The sequence below is a fragment of the Coturnix japonica genome, chromosome 1, assembly GCF_001577835.2.
Source record: "Coturnix japonica isolate 7356 chromosome 1, Coturnix japonica 2.1, whole genome shotgun sequence".
NCBI lineage: Eukaryota > Metazoa > Chordata > Aves > Galliformes > Phasianidae > Coturnix > Coturnix japonica.
In genome coordinates this window covers 171,148,790-171,169,793 of record NC_029516.1, presented here as the reverse complement: position 1 = coordinate 171,169,793, position 21,004 = coordinate 171,148,790, and the positions used below count along the sequence as shown (strand labels likewise).

General features: G+C 35.0%; 1 protein-coding gene across 11 annotated transcripts in view; it reads right to left on the bottom strand.

Moving 5' to 3' along the window:
• The window catches only part of TENM4 (teneurin transmembrane protein 4), a 1,512,248-nt gene that overhangs the window by 1,162,111 nt on the left and 329,133 nt on the right, over nucleotides 1-21,004 (bottom strand). For all 11 annotated transcript variants that reach the window (XM_032442260.1, XM_032442267.1, XM_032442273.1 and 8 more), the window contains exon 3: nucleotides 9,768-9,855. The gene's annotated coding sequence lies outside the window, so the exon portion shown is untranslated. The remainder of the gene's footprint in view (nucleotides 1-9,767; nucleotides 9,856-21,004) is intronic.

Below are 21,004 nucleotides of genomic sequence, written 5' to 3'. Positions count from 1 at the left end.
AGGCTTTGAAAAGTGATGTGATCTCTTTTATACCAGAAAATTAGTATCTTTAGAAAATAATAATGTTTATAATAGTATCAAAGTAAAAACACTAATGAGAAAAAGATACGGAGCCCAGCTCCTAGATGCAAATAGATCAGGGGAATAAACTCAGCTGCAATAACATTTTTGTGAGATCCCTTGTTGTGTTTTATAAATTGTAACAGTTCCACCATCTTCAAAAACAGGCTGAAGTAAATTCTAATTGAGGAATGAGAAAGGAAGCATTGCTTCTGAAGAGATATTTCTTCACCTCCATGTGAAGGACAGACAGAAGTGTTGACCTCAGGAGCACTTTCCATTATTTCAATTTCACTAAAGCTACCCTGGGCCAGTGTAAAGAACAGTGAATGAGCCTTCAGGACTACTGTGGATCTATATATCCTTTTCAAATTGCATTATTAGTGTTTGTGTTTCAGACGTTTGTGTTTCCAGAAGATTGATGAACCACTTGAACGGTAATTGTCTACTGCACTGTATAGTTACTTCACAGGACTCATTCCAGTGGTAAAGGGCAGAAACTAGAAGCCAAGCTAGTGCTCTTCAGTTTCAGACTTTTTAAGCAGATTTTATTTATTTATTTATTTATTTATTTATTTATTTTTAATTCACTTTGCACACTGTAAATAACTGACTCCATAATACGGATTATCCACAAATCTGTTATCACAAGAACAGCAGGAATTGCTGAAAAACAAGAAGTGCAAACTCCGGAGAGACTGCCACCTGTCTTCTTTATTTGAACTGCTAGGAAAAGCTATGTAAATAGTGCTAAACAAATGAAAGATTTGAATGCTTATTCAGAGCTAAAACCAGTAAACAAACAGATGGTTAGAGACAGAAAAGATGAGATCAAGGGAAAAAATAGAAGTATACTGGTCTGTTGGATTCCTATCTTTCCTGTGAAAGGACTAAATAACAGTGATCAACAAAAGTAATACTAAGAAATATACTAATAAAAGGCTAACATATTGCATAGTTTATAGCAGATCATTATATCTTCTGGCTTTCTATTTACATTACTTTTGTGTATCACATAGGAAAAGTCAGTAATTTCAGTGAAGACAGGCTTCACAATCTGCAGAGTAAAGGTATCAAGAACTTGGCCTCTGTTTAAAATGGAAGGAAAACAGGACTAATTGACATAGCAATCAACAATAATTTGTTTTTTGCAGCACATGGTGCATTAGTAGGAATCTTATGCAAGAATGAGGAAAAAAAAAAATTCCTGATTGGAAGTCTGTCAACAATTTATTCCACTTTCTATTTAGCTGGCCTTTTTCATTTTATTTTCTCTTTGTGTTTCTTCCAAATGGAAATGTGGAAGAATTGAAAAATGCAATTACTCAGCGTAGTTGCCAGATTTTAAATATTAAAATCAAGGACTATATTAAAATCAAGGGAAACCATCCATGCACATATAAACCATACATGGTAAGTTGAATACTGGACTTGTTACCTAGGCCATATAGTCTTAATTTATGTCTGAACATTATCCTTCACACCTGGCAATGAATTTAATGCATACTTGTGATTAATCTGTGTGTTTACTGTAACCAGTTTGTGGTTGACATTACCCAACTTGTATAGATATAAATTTGCATTCTGTAACTGCAACCAGTTGCTGCAAAATGATTTGTCCTGAGAACGCATAGATAGCATGGGGTATGGCTGTAAAAAGCAGTATTGCCCAGATTATGTGAAGAGTTTTGGCAACTTTTCCACTCAGATCACTGCTAACAAAAATCATCTGGTATGGGGGCCATAACCAAATGGTTAAAAGGTTTCATCCTCTCTGAAGATATCCCTGAGTATCTATTATATGCCAAAGGAGGAATTCCAAGATATTTTGTGTAAGCCAATGAAATTCACTGTATGAATTTTGAAGTAGGATGCAGATGAAGCATTCTAGGTTAACACAAGCGTGCTTAACACATGTACATATAATTGCATTTGAAGTATCTACCCTTTGACTCCACTGTGCTACTAAAAATTCTGGCACAATGTCATTGTGCTGTTGCTGGTGATGACAATGTCCCATGTCATCTGATATGATGGTATGTAGAGCTTACTGCTTTATCCGGATGAAACTCACACTTAGGGCAAGAGTCACACAGATGAGAATTTCATGTTAGATCTGATGTTTTTCAAACCAAAATCATCAAAGGAGCAAAATAAATCTATTTATTTTGATCACTCCCCCCGTAAAGCTTAACTGCACTTATTTTGCAAGCTCATCACAGCTGCATAGTCTTTCCAAGTCCATTAGGGAGGAAGGTTTAAATAATTTGCTCTGGCATCAAATGTCTTGGAGCATGAGATACATGCATTTCTCCCTTGACCTCTCCCATGCTGTTTCACATGACTGTTTAAGGAATGAACAAATTAAACAATGTCAGATGTATTTTTGGCTGACTTGAGATTAAGCTAAGTCAATGATTCTGCCCACGATATTTTGGGTAATTCAATAAAAACAAAAGCATAAAATAGACATGCCTCACCAAGCCTATGACAAGTAGTCACTCAACCTCCTATTATTAATCATTCAAATGACAAGTCATCTAATAGCACAGTTTGCAGTAACGCGGTATTTTTTTCTATCTCTTCACAGTTCAGAAACTCATGATTCTCTGATCATTTTCCAAAAGGTGATGTTTTCTATAAAGAAGGTCATCTGCCTCTTCTTCAGGCACAAGTACTGTAATGCTTTAACCATTCAGCACATAATTTAAAGTAAGTCACCAAATTTAAAGACAAGCACGTCTCTTTACTCCTCCACTACTACATGCATAATGTCTCTTCCTCGTACTCAGTATCACAGCACGGTCACCTTTTAACCTCGTTATTTTCTAAAGTGTCCTGAGAGATGCTCTGAGCTCAGAATGGTGCCATATAAAGCTAAGTACTGAAAAAGTAGCTGGCAATTTAGGCAATATATGTATGTTGTTCTGAAAGTAATATCTTCTACTATTTTCATTAAAACTACAACACATACAAAGAGCACAATAACACTATTTGATTGAGCAAATTCTCAGCTACAAAACACTGGTCTTCAAGTCATCATTCATTAGCTATGTATTTGTCATGGTTTTGTAATTTTGTAATTTTGCAATCAGTATTCCACATCATAACATCATGTAAAGCATGGATACTTTTATTGAATGTGCAGTCCACAGAAGAAGACTACATATCCCAGAGAACAACACGGTCAGTGATAAGTCATGGGACCAGAACGCTATATAATCTTGTTTCCAGGCTGGAGTGCCCTCCTTCTTCTCTCGAACTTCTTGGAGAGTGGGAAGCGTTCCAGCCGTGTCGCCTAGAGTTCACAGTAGGCCTCTCGGTTTTCAGGGACTCTCTCTCTCTGTTTCATTCGATTTATTAGCCTCAATTATATTATATTGTGTTATCTTGTATTCTGATATCATATTTAGTAAAATAAGTTTTTTTCCTCCTTAGATTGCCGCTGTTTTTATCCCATTTCCCTTTTCCCCCTCCTTTCCGGGCCCTGGGGGTAGCTTTCCCTTGTCATTGGCATAGGTAAATCTAAGTAACCCGTGACAATATTTTCACCAGAGAAAACCAAGAGCAGGCATGTGCATGAACAGAAGTGACCCACTGCTGCTACCATCACTACTGAAATGCAGTACTGAATGTCTCACTGTGCTGACACCCACTGTTTGTTCCCCAGAAACATTCAGCAAATGTCACTGAATGCCAAGGGGTGCCATTTTTTATTTTTCATGGAAGAATTCAGTCACACATCTTTGCTTCACAACCACTCCTATGTCAGACACCACTTTGTCAGACTGTCCCTCTGCTGCCACCTGTCACACAGCGACAAAACATAATGGGATATTGGTGAGAAGATTCATTATCAGCTGAATACAACTAACACCCAACACTGACACTTTGGCCCCAGTAGAATAGGAGGCATTATTTTCAGAGCAACCCTTGTGTGATGCATGCTGGATATTGAAAACAGTATTTAGTAGCAGAAGCCAGTAGAGGACAGTTTTTGGTTTCTTTTCAGATTTTTCTTTGCTTTTGTGGCTGACTGCAAAGAACTTTTATATAAATCAGTGCTTGCAACAGTGTGAGATTTATTTAAAATGTTTCAGTACTTTTCTCTTTTTATATCACCTGAAATGTTCATTCGACTGTTTGTGAATTGGAAGAGCAAAAGTGACAAATATAGGCTCACTCCTCAGTGAAATCAGCAGTTAATGACACTGGTTATATTCCTTACTGTGGTGTTGTACTTCCAAAGTCTTCATCACCTGTGTATTGTCTTCCACCTCCCTTTTGTGTTACCCTATTTCTTCTTATGGACATTTAGGAATGAGGAAGATAAGTTTCTGTTTCCCTTGGTAGCACCTTATATATTGGAATGCAAAGGTGAAATTGAAGGATTTTGATAATTCCACACATTCAGCACTGCTCTGCATTGGAATGTATCTTTCTTGTTATATGATAAAAAGAAATTCCTTGTTAGGGGGAGAAAAGAAAAATAAATCCACACTTTTCCATGGAAAAGTTTCTTCCATGGAAGAAAGGTTTAAGAACATGAAAATATGACTACAAATTTAGTTGAGATGTGGAAGGCCCACGGAGCAAAACCAAAACAAGCAACAAGCAGAAAATACCAAGCAAAATTCTCTAGTGTAAGAGATTTATTCTTTTCCCCTAGCAGCAGAAGAGATTATGTGTACTGGAGAGAGATGCCGTTTTGGCTTTGCTTTTGTAGCTGTAACCTCATCTTTGACAAATTCAAGAAACATAAAGAACAGTGGTGACATTGCAAGGGGTGAAATTACAGAGCATAAAACAGAGCAATGACATCAGAATGAATATTGTTCCTGACTTGATTCAGAGTAGTGAAGGTGAAAAAAAATGCTACCGTTTGTCTACTGCCTGACATTTTTCTCTGTGTTGGACATCGTCATCACCAGCAACAGCACAATGACGTACCAGAATTTTTAGTAGCGTGGTGGAGTCAAAGAGTAGATCATTCAAATGCAATTATATGTACATGCGTTATGCATGCTTGTGTTAACCTAGCATGCTTCATCGGCATTCAAAATAATTGTGTTCACAAGCTACTTGTCATTTTTTTTTATTTTTTATTTTTTTAATCTACTTGAAAAGAGCAGAAATCTTCCTGATGCATGAATCAGTACTACTGACTGGAATGCCAGCTTTCAAAAGACAAAGGAAAAACAAACAAACAAACAAAAAACAGAAAAGGAAAATTTATGAAATTCTGCATCTCTTTGTCTTTGAATTCATTCCATACATCCCAATTAACATCACTGTTATTTAAGTAAATGTTGTCTTCTGCAAAGATTTTTATTTATTAGCCTTTTTCTCATTTCAGTATCCATTCATAAATTAAATGTGAAGGGATCACATAAGAGAGTGTTGTAGCAAAGCACAGCACCAGTGTGAAAATATTCTGCAAACTGAAGCTGTAGGAAATTATATATTAATATCTTTTCACAAATATTGCATATAATAACAGAGATTTCTCTAGCAACTAGCATCTATTTAGGTTGTTCAAAGTTAGCTGTTGTCTCAGCAGAAGTGTGAAACATCTATTGATGAAAATCATGGTCAGTGAAAGTAATTTCACTGAGTTTCTAGAAATGGAAAGCATCCACAAATCACAGGGAATGTTGATTCATCCTAGCCCGGGAAGTTACTCCTTTTTCAAACATGCCTGTTACATTTCTCCCTTTTATCTTTATTTCACTATGCTTTTGCCCTCACTCCTTCAGTTCCTTCTCTTTATCTGTATACTCTCACCATATCTTTAACTAAGGCTGTATATGTACTGACTGCAGAAATCTAACTATATTGTGTAGAAAGTAATCACCGAATCAGACTTTCCTCCTGAAATTCCTGAGGCAACATCTCTTAATAAGAATTTTTCTCACCTTTCTGGATAATCTGGATATTTTGACAGCATTTCACCTTTTATTTACTCTCATTTTGTTAATCAGTACTGATGATAACATTCAAGTCCATGCTTTTAAATTGAAAATGCTACTGAAGTCTTGTGTTATGACTTCATAAGTGTTAGAGTATGCATTATGATCACAAAATCATTTATATATAAAAACAAATTAAAATTTGTTTGTATTTTTGTTGGTTTTGTTTTGTTTTCTTTATAAATAGATCTGTAGAATGATATTTTGTTTTAATTGTTTAATTGGTATTAAAGTATTTGCATTGACAAGCAGTGCACAGATTAGCACTAATTAATTTTACTTCTATTTACAACTAATAAATTATTTATCTTCATTCTCGTAAGAAACCATTTGGAAGTTGACAGATTGCAGTTCAGGATGAGTATTTTACCATTAGTACAACTAACAGTTCATTTTTTATCAAACAGCACAGAATCCCAATATGCTGTTAAACTCAAATTCACGCTCCTGGCAATACTTGCACCTTTTTCTCTATCTGTGGTCAACAAAGTTGGCTATAATCCTAATAAATAAATTGAAAACTCCAGTGTGAATGGCTTAAAAATGATCAATGCAAAGTTTCTGAGCATTCACAATATTCTGGGTCTTGCTTCCAGCATAGCTCCCTTGGCCAAAACTAAGTAAAACATCAGTCTCTTAAGAAGATGCCACTCACTGTGCAAACAAGATTTATCTAGCAATTGTTGGACTTTACAGAAATAGGAAATAGACTTTTAAGACTAGTTGCCATTTTTCTTATATTACTCTTTTAGGAGCCAAATACTTAATCTAGTTGCATCTACCATGAGATACCGGTGACCCTAATGACTAATAGTAAAAGAGTTCAGTTACTAGCATGAGCACACTGAGATAAAGACAAAGGAGTGCAGTGGGTTTTGTTCATCATGCTCTGTTTAGGACAGAGAAATGACATAACAAAAGAAGAAAGTATACAAACACACACACATATATGCACATATATAGATAGATCTTTTACTTCATAAATTATCTACAACCTAGGCTAATTTTTCATGTTTTCCTCGGGACAGATTGCAAGGTACTGTCCTAGATCACATTAGAATAACTTTTTTTTTTTCTTATTTTTTTCTGGTTACAAATCCTTTATTTAACTACATATAGAAGTGTTGAAATATTAGAAACAGAAGGACTGATCAGTGATTTCACTAGGAAGGAGTGGATTCTCTGCCTGTCAAAGCATCAAGTTTAAAAAACATTAAAAAAAGTAAAAAGTACATTTTCGCTTGCCATGTCTATTGGAGAGAAGTGAGATAATTTGAACAGCAAACAATTCATTTTCACATTGTACTTATCTTGAAAACTCATCCCTCATGTTGCTCATTTTCTGTATTTAAGATGAAAGTCAAATGACTCATTTGTGACAAATTTTAGAATATGTATTTTTTCTTCTGAATATGAAAAAGCAAGAAACACCATTTCCAAAAACACACAGGGTAATTCTAATTTCACAACTAACTTGGTTATAGAACAGTATGGCTTTTATATTTGTTCTGCTACTTTATATGTTTAAGAAAAAAAAAACTGAAATGCATTTTTATTAACTGATAAAATACATAAAATGAAATGAAAAAATGAACTTCTACCCCACAAGATGATACCAGAAGATATATATTCACGCACCTTGTTAAAAGACATTGTTTTCTAAAGACAGGGATAAGGTAAAGATTATACAGAAACACACTATTAACAATTTGATCAAGCAAAGATAATTCGAATGAAGAAATTAGAAAATAATCATACTCAGAAGCCAAAATTTCAGGATTCAAGCATGTTCTACTTCCAATTGAATTTGAGGTAACCAACGATGCTGCATATTTTCCTCGGTCCTTTTGATAAGGCTCACTCTCCAATCGCCAGAGTGTAGCATATTCAAAGCAATGAGAACATTCCTAATTCCTAATTCCCGTCTTTAAAAATTCTAGGCTTTTCCTCATAGTGCAGCCACGATTTACAACACAAAAGCATCATTACAATTCATGTATTCTGTGCCAGATTTTTATTTTATTTTTTTATTTTATTTATTTTTTTTTCATCTCTGATGTAAGGAAATTAATGGATAGATAACATCCTCAACAGACAGGAGTGTGAGAAGAGGGCATAGCCACATGTTTTAGCTCTGGGAGACTGAACAGTCCTGATTTTCTATCTCGACAATGGAAAGAGATCACCGTCTCCAAAGTACAGTGCTCAAAATTAGACTTCTGTTCTGAAACTTTCCCCATTTCTCAGAGGAATTTTACTGCTTTCATTGCCTGGATGAGGATTCATGGTAGTCTGTCCTCATTAGTTTTAGGAAATATCATTGAAATAGGTGAGAATTCAATAAATATGACTGTGCAGACAGATATGTCCACTTTTAGAGAGTTTCTCTTTTCTTTATGAATTAAAAAAAATATATATAATAATAATAATTAAAAAAAAAATAACTTGTTCATTTATTTGTTCCAACTTGACTTTTGAGAGCTATTGATGCACAGTAGCAGCATCTAGTCGGACAATATTTCTGAAATATGCCAGGCACAGACTGAATACAGTAGTATTTTCAGTATAAAATAAACTTTGGCTAGATGTAGTAACAGCAAAACTGGAGCCACAAAATAATAAAACAGGTCGGAATTCTGGCAAAGCAGTGCAAAGAAGACTAAGATGATTATGCAATTAAAATGTTTTACCCTGGCTTCTGGGATTCCTTTCATATGTTTTCCTTAGTGAGGCTAATTTGTGCATAGTTACAGTTTGTCTTCTAACACCTCATCCTTCTGACAGAAGATTTAAATATCAAGATGCAGTTTGTATTTCCTATTAATTCTATTTGTTCTATATACAGAAATTCAGAGGTAACCTTATCTTTGTTGCTTACAGAGTTATGTTTCTATGCTGTCTATTAACAGGATAAGTATATTACTGTTGCTTTTATCTATTGCATTATCTGATTTAAAATCTCAGGAGTTTCATCAACTTGAAAGTGTTCCTTATGGTTTAGTGTCTGTGAAGGCTTTTGAATCGTAGAACCAGACTGTAGCAAGGTAATTGTAGACACAATGCATCCCTTCAGTATTGAGGTTATTTCCTTCCCCAGACCTCACAGTCTGCAAAACCTAATTAAGAAGTACTGATCTGCCAGCCCCAATTCCTTCAGTATTTAAGTGGATGATATAGAATACATTTTTGTGGGAGAAACATCAGAAATGTATTAATGAGCACAACATATTATATGCAGAAAACTAATAATTCAAAATTTCAAAGGCAAATCTTCAAATCTGTAGGTGTTATTCCTGATTCTGGTTTTTAAATGAGTAGATGGCTACTTCATTGGTACCTTCTGGAAATATTGTAACAGGAGGAGAGAATTCAGTATAAAAATCTCAAGAAAACTGGAAGGGGGAACGCTGCAGGACTTATATTAATTTCAGTATGAAAGATAAAAACGAAAACAATCCAGGATAAATTAGAGCTACCAACAAAATATTTGTTAAAATTCACTTGATAACAGTTTTAAATCTAGTTATTTTTGTTCATTTAAAACATTTTAAATTATAAAGAAGGAGGGAAATAATTTCTTTAAAATTAATGGGCATCTTAGTGATGTTTGCTTCCTAGTCCTCAGAAGTTAGAGTTGTTTTATGGTCCCCACTTTAGGTGCACTCACACATTTAAACAAAACAAAACAAAATAAAACAAAAAAAAGTTTAAAGTTTGAAAAGAAAGAAAAGATCCTACCTATGACACCAGTGTCTGTAACTGCATCAATCACATCTTCACCTGAGAGTCATCAATAGATTAATGTTGTCTGGAGAACTTCAGTATCCTGTAATGACAAGTTATAAATCATATTAAAAAGAAATCTATCATGTTCAGACAGTAATAGCTTAAAATAGCCTAAATTCGAATCCAGAACATTGTGCTCATCTACACAGACACCTACATCACATATATTACTACTGCATTTTGGCATGAACTAGAGAGAAGTGAAGTGGAAAGAAAATTAACATAGTGATGTGAGAAAAATTCATTCAAAACTTCAGTCTTGAGATTACAGTACAGTTATTATTATTTTTTTTACAAGAACTAAAGGAAAGTTAATAATTGCATTTTATTATTATTATTTTAATTATTGTTAGTTATCAAACATATTTTTATATGTTGTGTAAACCTTGAAGTCAAGTATCTTGAAGTCTTGTTGACTAGGTAGCAAATGTCAATCTGCTACAAATGCAAAATTGTTATCCTGATACTGTGGTATCTAAGAACAATTTCTCACTTCTAATACCAAATGTCACCAAATTGATGTAGGTGAGAACTAGATTAAATGTAATGGCAGGATTAATAACTCCTATTTCTTTCCTTGGAAAGTACAATAGATACAAAGAACACAAAGACATTGTTTGAATGAGTAAATTTTCAGCTATAAAGTATGACCATCATTAGGTATGCATTTTTGCCAGGAATGAGCAAGAGCCTGCATGCCATGCTTGTAAAAATCTGCACCAGCAGAGGTGACTCCCTGTTGCTGAAATGCATCTTTGACTGCCTCACTGTGTTCACACCCACTGTTTAGTCACCACAAACATTCAGTAAATGCCAATGAATGATGGTGGGTGCAATATTTTCTATATGGAGGAATTCAACTCCATACATTTGCATCAACTACACTTCTATATCAGATGCCATCTTGTCAGACTGTTGCTTTGCTGCCATCTGTCACACCCAAATGAAACATTACATTGAAGGGAAATTCATCCTCTACTGCCATGCCACCAATATCCACCTCTGACATCATGGGTCAAGCAACATAAAACAGAAAGCATTACTTTTGAAACAGACCTCGTGTATGTATTCACATAAACATTTTTCCTAATAGTATGTTCTTGAAAATAGAAAAGGGACTATATCCCTGCACTAGTTAAATTGATATAGGAGTCTCATGTTATTTTATTCTTTATTTGCACCTGAGATTTCAACGTTGGTCTTTGACATTTAAGTGCTCCAACAGTAAGATCATTAAATATTCTAGGATGAAATCAATCTGTGCTGTACACACACATAGGGAAATTCAGTTCTGGACTTAAGCAATCTTCCAATATAAAAGTTTGGCTAGAACTTCCATATTTCATTAGAAAAGAAAAAATGTTTTAGTAGAAAGGGATTTTTTTCAGTAGAAAATTATTTTGTCAGAAGATTTACAGCTACTGCTAAAAATGAAGCTTTAACTTCTGCTGATCTCAAACCACAAAAAAACACTAATTAAATTTAATGTCATTGCACAGTTGAGGTTGGATGAGAACTTACGTGAATTATAACAAAGTCCTTCCTTCTGGATTTTCAGAACAATGTTGTAAATACAGTTCCTTTTGTATTTTCTTGAATGATTAGTTTAAATTTTCAAATTTTCAGTGCTTTTTATTTCTGGTTACAGAGTCACAGAATTGTCTGAGTTGAAAACAACCTCCTAAGGCTACTCTCAGGTCTCCCCAGAGCCTTCTTTTCTCCAAGCTGAACAGCCACAGCTCTTTCAACCTGTCTTTGTAGGTAGGGAAGACACTCCTTCCTTAGAGACATTTATGATTATTTGACCAGTTCTGCAAGCCCAGAATAACAGAAATCCCAAAGGTCTGGAGCACATATCCTATGAGGAATGTTGAGGGAGGTGGGCTTGTATAGCATGGAGAAGAGATGACTCTGGGGAGATCTCAGTGTTGTCTTGCAGTACTTGAAGGGAGCTTATAGGCAGGATGACTGACTTTTTACACAATCTGTTAGTGACAGCACAAGAGGGAATGGCTTTAGAGTAAAAAGGAGAAAATTTACATTAGATATTAGAAAGAAATTATTTTACCCAGAGGGTGCTGAGGCGCTGGAGTAGGCTGCCCAGAGAAGCTGTATACGCACCTGGAGGTGCTTGAGGATCAGTTGGATGGGGTCCTGGGAAGTATTTTATGATTTTCTCTGTATCTCCAGAGAGTACTTTATATTGTGAGTTAGCTTAGTAACTTCCTATAAATACCAGAGTAAGTACCAGAGGAAATATTAGAATAAGTTTGGAAACACTGATAAGTAGAATTTGTATGCTTTATTAAATTCCACTGAATCAAGGAAGATACACAGAAAATAAAAAGTAGAAAAACCAGTTTGCACTACTCTGGAATTTACGTGACTGATGATTTTTCTTCTGGTATTTTTGAAAAAAAAAATTTTAAAAAAATGTATTATTTATTTTCCTTCTTTCCATAATCATTGAAATAACTCTAAACAAACTGCTGTGTATTTCACAAACATTTACAACTACTAAAAACACTGCTACCCACAAAGAAGACTTCTCCTGAATTATGCAAGAGCAAGCCACATATTTCAGGCTGAATGAGAAAAATGAGAGCAACTTTGGATATTAATAGAACACATCAGGTTCAAAGGTCTGTAATTAATCTTGTCAGCACATGAAGCTTTCCCTGTATGAAGCAGGCACGCCTGTGTGCAACATCTTGATGCCTCTCTCTTCTATGAATGTAGAGCCAACCTTGAACTAATGGGATCTGAATCCATTAAAGTGATTGGACGTAGTCTTAGTCATGTTCTTGCATACTTTATCATATTCATAGGAGCATTAATTATTTACATCGTTTCATTCATTTTGTACAGGAAACAGGCAAAATGAATAAATTTTTATTAGGTAACCTACAAATAATAATACAAATATTTCTAGAAGATCATTTTTTCCTGCTGCTGGTGGAAGCAGAGAAGTTTGCTCTGCAGACAATCACACTGCAGCTGATTGATTGGTGACAATGTAGTGCCCATAAGTGCACTTCTGAAAAAAACTTTGTCCTTATTTTAGACAACAATTCTAGTAGCATAATTCAATTCATCTACTTCTAGAACCTGTTAACATTCAAGATTCATGTAGCAAAACAGACTGAAAATAAATTAAAATTGATCAGTTTGTTTTATTTGTGGTGGCAAAAGTACAAATGCCTTCAATGTTAAGGACAATCCTTAGAAACAAAATCCTATAGAAACAAAAACTGCAGCAGAGCATGTTGCAAAGGCCTCTGCCATTAGCAAGTCTCTCTCCATTGACTGATATTGTTCAATCAATGTTCTTTCAGTGAAGAATACAAATGAAAAATGCATAAACTCAGCAGATGAGCCTGAATTATGGCAAAGTTATTTAACTGATGTCAGAGACTTCATACTTGTGTGAGATACCCAAATGTATTATCAAATGCTCTCCAAACTATTAAATCATTTTTTTCTTTATTTTGAGGGAAAGGTTTTAATGACCCAATTCCTTGCATACACAAACATGTTTAATAGCTTCTGAGTTTCTGAACACAGAAAAATACACTTAATGACCTAAGACACCAATTTAAATAATAGTTTTAAGCTTTAGCTTGCTCTGTAATGTTTCTTAGTAAACTAACTGAAATCTCTCTTCATTAAATATTAAATGCATGTATTTTCCCTTACAACTTGGAATGTTGCAGACCCATTCTATGCAGAAGCTAAAGTAGTAAAGAATTTTTGCACAACAATGAAAAGAAGTTATGAAGCATAAAGCAGGGAAGTTGTTTGAAATTATAAGCATTTCCAGATGAGATTGTGCTCTCACCACGGATGACCAAGGAGCATGAATAGATGAAGTCTAATTTAGAGAACTGCAATTCTGCAACCAGTGTGTGGAGTATGCAGAGGAATATGTGGAGTGGCACAGAGGAAATGTTAAATATATGTTCAGCATAAGAATTCAAAGCTAAAAGTATGAAAAAAAGTCCTTCTCTGAGGCTGACTTTGCATTCTATTTATATAGGAGGACTGCAAAGAAATGGGCTTTAAAGCCATTATACATAAAACTAATTTTTGAACAGAATAATTCTGAAAAGGATATAGGCATCATTTTTGTAGCATGGTTTTGCAAAGTGAACAAAGTGAACCAGTTTCTCTGGCCAGTAATATGGGTTTGAGAAGTTTCACTGATGTTCATTAAGTGACCAAAACAAAGCTGGATGGCCAGCAAGGTAGATTCCTTGGGTGTTTTTTATTTGTGCCTTTTTTATTCCCACACCATTTATATAATGTGCTTTTGTTTATTATACAAGTAATCATGGGAGAAAAACAAACAAAGCAACACAACAGATAATGTTCGTCACAGACATTAATTACACCTGTGCCAATTAAAGACTTAAATAACTGGATAGGTTGCATATACTTTTGTTGGGAAAAATAGATGAAAATAGAAGCTGAGGTTCACACAACACAGTTTCTCCATCAGCTTCTGGAGTTCTGGTGTAATTACCGCTTATAGCCTATTGGATATTACTCATTATTACTTCATAGTTGAGTATTTTTATAAGGATCATACATTCAGTAGTGTCATATGTTTGTTTTAGGAATACTTCTTTAAGCCAATATGAACGATAAAGACTGAAGGAAAGAATTAGAAAAAGATGATATGTAATGCAGACAGTGTCTCTTCCTGACAACTGACCTTTTTCCCTACTCCTCCTCAGTTTACTGGAAAAGGAACAAAAATTATTTTAATTTCATAAAGACTTCTTAACTACTATGTTATCTCCTCACAAGACTTCCGAGGCAACTTCATATGAATTTACCTAAGGGATATGAAATAATATTTATACCTCATTTATATCCTAAGCTTTCTTTGAATTTGCAGCCTCATTCTGCCAGGCATTGAACAAATACACAGCTGGAGATACTTTTTGACCCAGAAACTGTTTTCTGCACACAGAAGGAGAAACGAAAGCAGCAATATATTATACTATGATTATTGTCATATAGTAAGTTAACTCAATTGTGGAACTGAAACAACAAAAGAAAACAGTATCAGATCAGATCAAAAGATGTACACTTCACTAGGATGTATAATAGACAGCATAATACTAGAGAATAGTCTAAGTTAGTGCTGCTATACAACAATACTTTACTACACACATTCATTCAGTCTCTTGTGTATGTATCAAAATTTCCTGAGCCTCAGGTGGTGCTTTGTGTTTAATAGTTCTGGGTCAATCGTTTCGTATGCAAATTTGTCCAAATGAATTATTTTAAATCACATATAGCCTTTAGAAATGTGTGCTTCTGAAACCTGTGTGAGTAATAAATAAACTAACCAACACTGCTGCACTTTCAGTGCTCTAAAATTACTCTGAAATAAAGTAAAAGAATTCTTGCCTGCAAGGAACTTTTTTTTTTTTTTTTTTTTTTTCTTTTCCTCAAGCGTCTGAATTCCTTATCATTATGCTATGCAAAACACATCCCTGATGTGATGCTAAAGTCAAGGATCACAGTTTTAGTGTAGCTGGTGTTGAACCTTTTGATATTTTAAGAATATCTGGAAGACTTCCCAATTTATACATCTGCTTATCTAATCTAGATTTTGGTGGATAAGGTTTCACTGGGATGTTACAAGGATGATTAGGAATCTTAATATCAGTACTACAACACTTTCACCCTCTGTCAAACTGCAATGGGCCATACTTTAAAGAAAATTAGGCAGATGGCTGGATGGTCAAAAAACGTGTTGAAACACAACTTCTTGATATTTGCAATTTAACATGTGCTAGTGTTTATCCATGTGTAGAACAAGCCACCTGCCAGTTGTTTCAGTGATATTACTGGCTAAGCATTGCTAAGCACTCAGTAATAATGACAACAATACTGCCAGAAACTTGTATACGAGCTATGCACACTGATGGCTTTTGTGGAAAAAAAGTGCAAATTACAACTCAGAAGAAAGCAATCGTGTGTTGCCAGAATATTTATTCATGGTGTGCATTATCTGCACAATTCAGAAACATGTATACTAGTACTATATTACAAATTTTGCTGACATGATGTAGAAAAGGCTATAATACTGTGGTGTCTGTATACTCTCTTCATTACTATGCTGAGGCAGAAGTACATGCATATATTTTCAAAACTAGTTATATAGCTGATTGTCAGCAATTCATTCTCCAGCAGTTCTCTTGCATACACTTCATTCAATTAACCCCAGAGTCATCAAAATTTGGAGGCAAATGTGAAAATAAAATCTTGCAGCATGCAATGGAAGCAAATATCAGCTAGTAATACATGTGTCTAGGGCAGTAATGATGCCTCAATAGGAAGACCAACTATCCTCATACAGTAAATAGACTTGTGACATTAGGTAATTCTCCTTGTTTTATTGTAGATTAGATATCAATACAAGCCTTTAGAAATCCTCCTACTTCCTATTTTGCAGAGCATTCAGCAGATTCTCTCTGTATTCAGTCTGAATGAACTTTGCAACCTTAAACACAAGAACCATTTCTATCTGTATGAATAAAACTATCTGTATTCATAGGAGCAGAAGCTTTTTTTTATTTCATTTTCAGATATTGCCCCTCAATATTTCAACAGTATGAGTGATGTTGTGATTTCGGAGGTTGGAACAAAAAGATCTTTGATGTACCTTCCAATCCAAGCCCTTCTATGATTTTGTGATCCTAGAAGTTGTGCAATAGCTATGAGATGTGATCAAGAGTTCAGTTTCAGTTGCTTTTTGCATGTTTGCTTGTTTTTTTTTGAGTATGCTGTGTGTAGTGATACTAACGTCTTCCTATGAGAGCTAGCAAAGCATATTAGCATAAGTATGCTAAGTACTAATGTACCGTTCTGAGATCCTAGCTAGTTTTATGCACATTTTAGAATGTTATGCCACATAGACCTGCAGAATGGTCCTTAGACTAAACAGAAATGAAACATTCCTTTTTAGAGGTATTTATACTGCAATGCAAGTATTTATAGGCTCACCTTCACTGATAAAACTGACACAAATCTCCTTTCCAGCTTAAATTGATGATGATGTGAGCACTGCTCATCTCCATCTATTCTTTCCTTAGAATAAAGACATGAGAATGGAGAAAGAAAAAAATGCCCAAGAAACATGTGTTTGTAAAAGTTGAATTATTGCACAGAATTCCGCAAAACAGATGTTAGGGCTTTTCCAGCAACATCAAATCAAGCAAAACAAATACAAGCTCATTTTGATTTGCAGTCCAATATTCTTTGTTCAATACAGATGCCATGGGTCAAGAGTGCAAACTGCTGAAGAAGAGAACTCACAACACATTTGAATGAAATTTAGAGAAACTGGAAAAAGAAAAATGTACACAGATAATAATAATAATGATAACGCTGGAACCCAGCATTATAATCTCTGCCCAATCCTGCAGAGAACCTTCTTAGCTGTAATTCTCTACCAATAGTTTCTTTTCTAAAACTTATTATATATCACTATTCAATCCTGGACTCACTTCCACCATTCAGGTAGTTAAAATATTTTAAAACTATGCTGTTGATTTTCCTTAGCTTTCTGAATTCAGGGTTACTGGGGGAAAGCCTTGATTACATTGCCAAGTTCACTGCAGGGTAGATGGCCGTGATACACAGAAAGGATACAAGTACTTTATTTCTTTCCCTCTCCATTTTAAGTCTTTCCTGCCAAAATGTGAGAGCAAAGTAGCAGCTGCTAGAGCTCACTTTCATTCTGCACATTCCTGCTAGCAAATGCATAGCTTCATACATTTTATGCTTTACAGATCTAACTGCTGCAAACATGCCTTGAATAGTATGGCAAGTTTAGTAACTCCACTAGAGAGGTCTTTGGTTAACAGCAATTTCCATATTTGTTAGCTCTACCCAGTCCTAATAGACTCCTCCAAATAAAAAGAAAATTATCCATTATCGATCTGCTGCCTGCCAAACTGTGGGCCATGTCAGCCTGAAAGAATAAAGATGTAATTCTCTGAAATGAGAGTTTTAAAATGAAACTGCAGTAATACCAGTTCACTAAAATAACATTTTGCCTGTATTACAAATAGAATAACATTTGGAAAAATTGTCATAACTTGAGCATTGTCCTGCACAGGAGCACAGTGGTTGAAGTCTGAAAGACTCAACACTTCCATTATTATTATTATTATTTATTATTATTATTATTATCATTATCATTATTTTGCACTGGAGATGCTGGGAAAAGCTTTCTGTTTTGATAAAATCTTTCAAATATACAAAGATCAAAATTCCAGTGAGATTCTCCAGTATAATTGCCACATAAATAATGAACATGAAAACAGGTATTTATTTATCTATCTATTTATTCATTTATGTAATAATTATTTATATAATAATTATTTGGGGTGAGTATTCTTTGCCCACATTGCTTTAGGGAATGCACAAAATGGAATTTTCACAGCACTGGGAGGAAAGTGAAAAGTGTTGGGAGTGAAATATTATGATCAGGACTGTTAAGAGAATGTGATATTTTTACTTGTCCAGGATCTGGAGCAGGGTAGATTTGTGATGTCTTATCCCAAACAGAGCATTCCCTCTAATGAAAATTTCACTTTTCTCACATGGAGGAGTTATCAAACTACAACATGAATTAGGTTGAGGTGCCTGGAAAAGGATCTGTTATCTTAAAACTTCTGTGCAGCTGTTTTATTTTTGTGTTGTCAAAAAAAGTGTTTGTGAAAAACAAATCTCTTTCTCCAACAAAAGTTTGATATTAGAACAAAAAGCAAAACAAAATAAAAAGTAAAACAAAACAAAAACAACAAAAACAAAGAAGTGAGAAATCTCAAAGACATTTCTGATACTTGCAGAGTAATTTTTTTTCAGTATGATTTTTTCCCCCCATTAAAGTAATTGGCCAAATAGACTAGAGTTACATTTCTGGCAGATATTGCCTGTGATGGAGGGACATAAGCAAAGTGGGAAGAAAGAGATACAGAACTTGTTCACATGTCTAAAGAAGTAGTAAGGATGAACACTAAGAATAACAACAAATCCAATTCTTATTGTGGAGAAGCAAATGATATTCACTGCTCTATTCTGAGACTGAAAGCTGAAAGTTTTTAGGAAAGGCTTTCTGGTGAGATAATTACAGATATGGTTATGTAGGTGTGTGCATTTGGGGCTTGGTGGATAAATCTATATGTATAATCCAAACCAGACAGGAGTTATAGCCACCATAAAATTTTTAACATAAATATGTATATGTTCACACACAGACTCCCATAGGTAAGCAGGTCCTAAATGTTACCCAGACTTTTCAGTCCCCTGGTTATTGGCTTAGCTCCCTTGTTGCCTCTGGTAACCAACTTCAACTGCAGTGGTCACTTCCAGAGACACACTCTTGGCTCCCTGACTACATCATCTACTCACCAGGTGGTCCATCTAGATCGTTGTTAGTGATCATCTCCCCAGTTGATGGCACTATGAACCCAAGGACTACTGTGACCCAAGGTCCAACTTCTATTGCTTGTCTTGAATTCCACTCACTCTGATCTCTTCATCTCTTGACATCACAGACAGACTGTGGCTCCTGCTCTAATACCAGCTGCTGCACCCAGACTGCCATATACACACATACAGAGTAAGATGCTCCTTGTGCAAAATAGGTAGACAAAAACTGAATTAGAAATCAAGGCATTAAAAAAAAAATAAATAAATAAAAATAAAAAGTAAATATATGTATATATATATTCCTAATGCTTCTAGTTCTGTTTGTTTACTGCTTTCACAAATGACTCGAAAGAACTTAGTAATGGAAACTAATTGGAGAAGGTTCCGCGCCTGTGTCCGGTTTCTTTCATAATTACTGAAGTCACTGATTTGGCATGAAACAGCTCCTACTTAATCTGCCTGATTTAAAAGGGCACTTTCTCATGCTGTACTCATCGAAGCGGAAATGAATTGCTCGCTGTCATGCACCAGGCTGTTGCCTTCATTTGATAAACCAAAAAATTAGACAAATTGAGTCAAGGAGTCTTGAGGACTCTTCAGCCTCTTTTTTCGCTGCATACTACGAGTTGAAACATTGCATAGATTATGAGGGCTCCTTTTATTTTGTTATTATTATTTATTTTTTTATTTTTTATTACAGGAATTAATGGGATTGTCAGACTGGACTGAATTTATCTCTGCCAGTTCTCAGAAACTACAATATTCCTTAACAGAAAGGAGGATTAAAATTACATTGCATTAAAGAAAACCTCAATATAGAATGCAAATCAATGCTTCACTCACTGGATATCCGTCCATTCATAATGAAAATAAGAAGTGAGGAGCTAGAGGACTCTCAGTATTAATTGTTTGAGTTTTGAATGCAGTGAAGGGCAAGAGCATGGTAGAGATTTGCAAGGATGAGAGTGATTATGATGGACAAAATCCTGATGTACTTATGCTCAGATGCAAGCTAGAAGGTTTATGCAAAGCTCTACATCAGAAATTACAAAAGCCATAATAAACCTTTTTCTTAGTGCCTGTGTAGTAGTAGGCTGATCTTTGGATTCTGAAGTCCCTGGCATAAAATAGAACCACATATGCTTAATGTTCTGCTCTGTACCATACTCCCAGCTCTATCACACATCTCTCAGAAACACAAAACACAAGGCTGGTACCGCACAGCAGCTTTCAGTTTAGCTCAAAATAAATGAAAGAAGAATATTAGATAGGTCAACATAGCGGCTATTATCACAAGTAGATAAATATATAATTTTATATCATGGCCATGACTGCTTTTGTACATTTCTGAAATGTAAAATAGGTGACCAGGCAGTAGTGAGAAGATAAAAAGAAGAAAAGAAAAGAAAAAAAAAGTGTAAGAAAAAATAATAATAATAATAATATCCTTCCTTCCTTCCTTCCTTCCTTCCTTCCTTCCTTCCTTCCTTCCTTCCTTCCTTCCTTCCTTCCTTCGCTTTCCTTACCTATCCTTCCTCTTCCTTCCTTCCTTCCTTCCTTCCTTGCCTTCCTTCCTTCCTTTACCTTCCTTTCCTTCCTTCTTCCTTCCTTCCTTTCCTCCTCTTCCTTCCTTTCCTTCCTTTCCCTTCCTTCCTCCCTTCCCTTACCTCCTTTCCTTCCTCCCTTCCTTCCTCCCTTCATTCCTCCCTTCCTTCCTCCAGTATTCTCTCTAT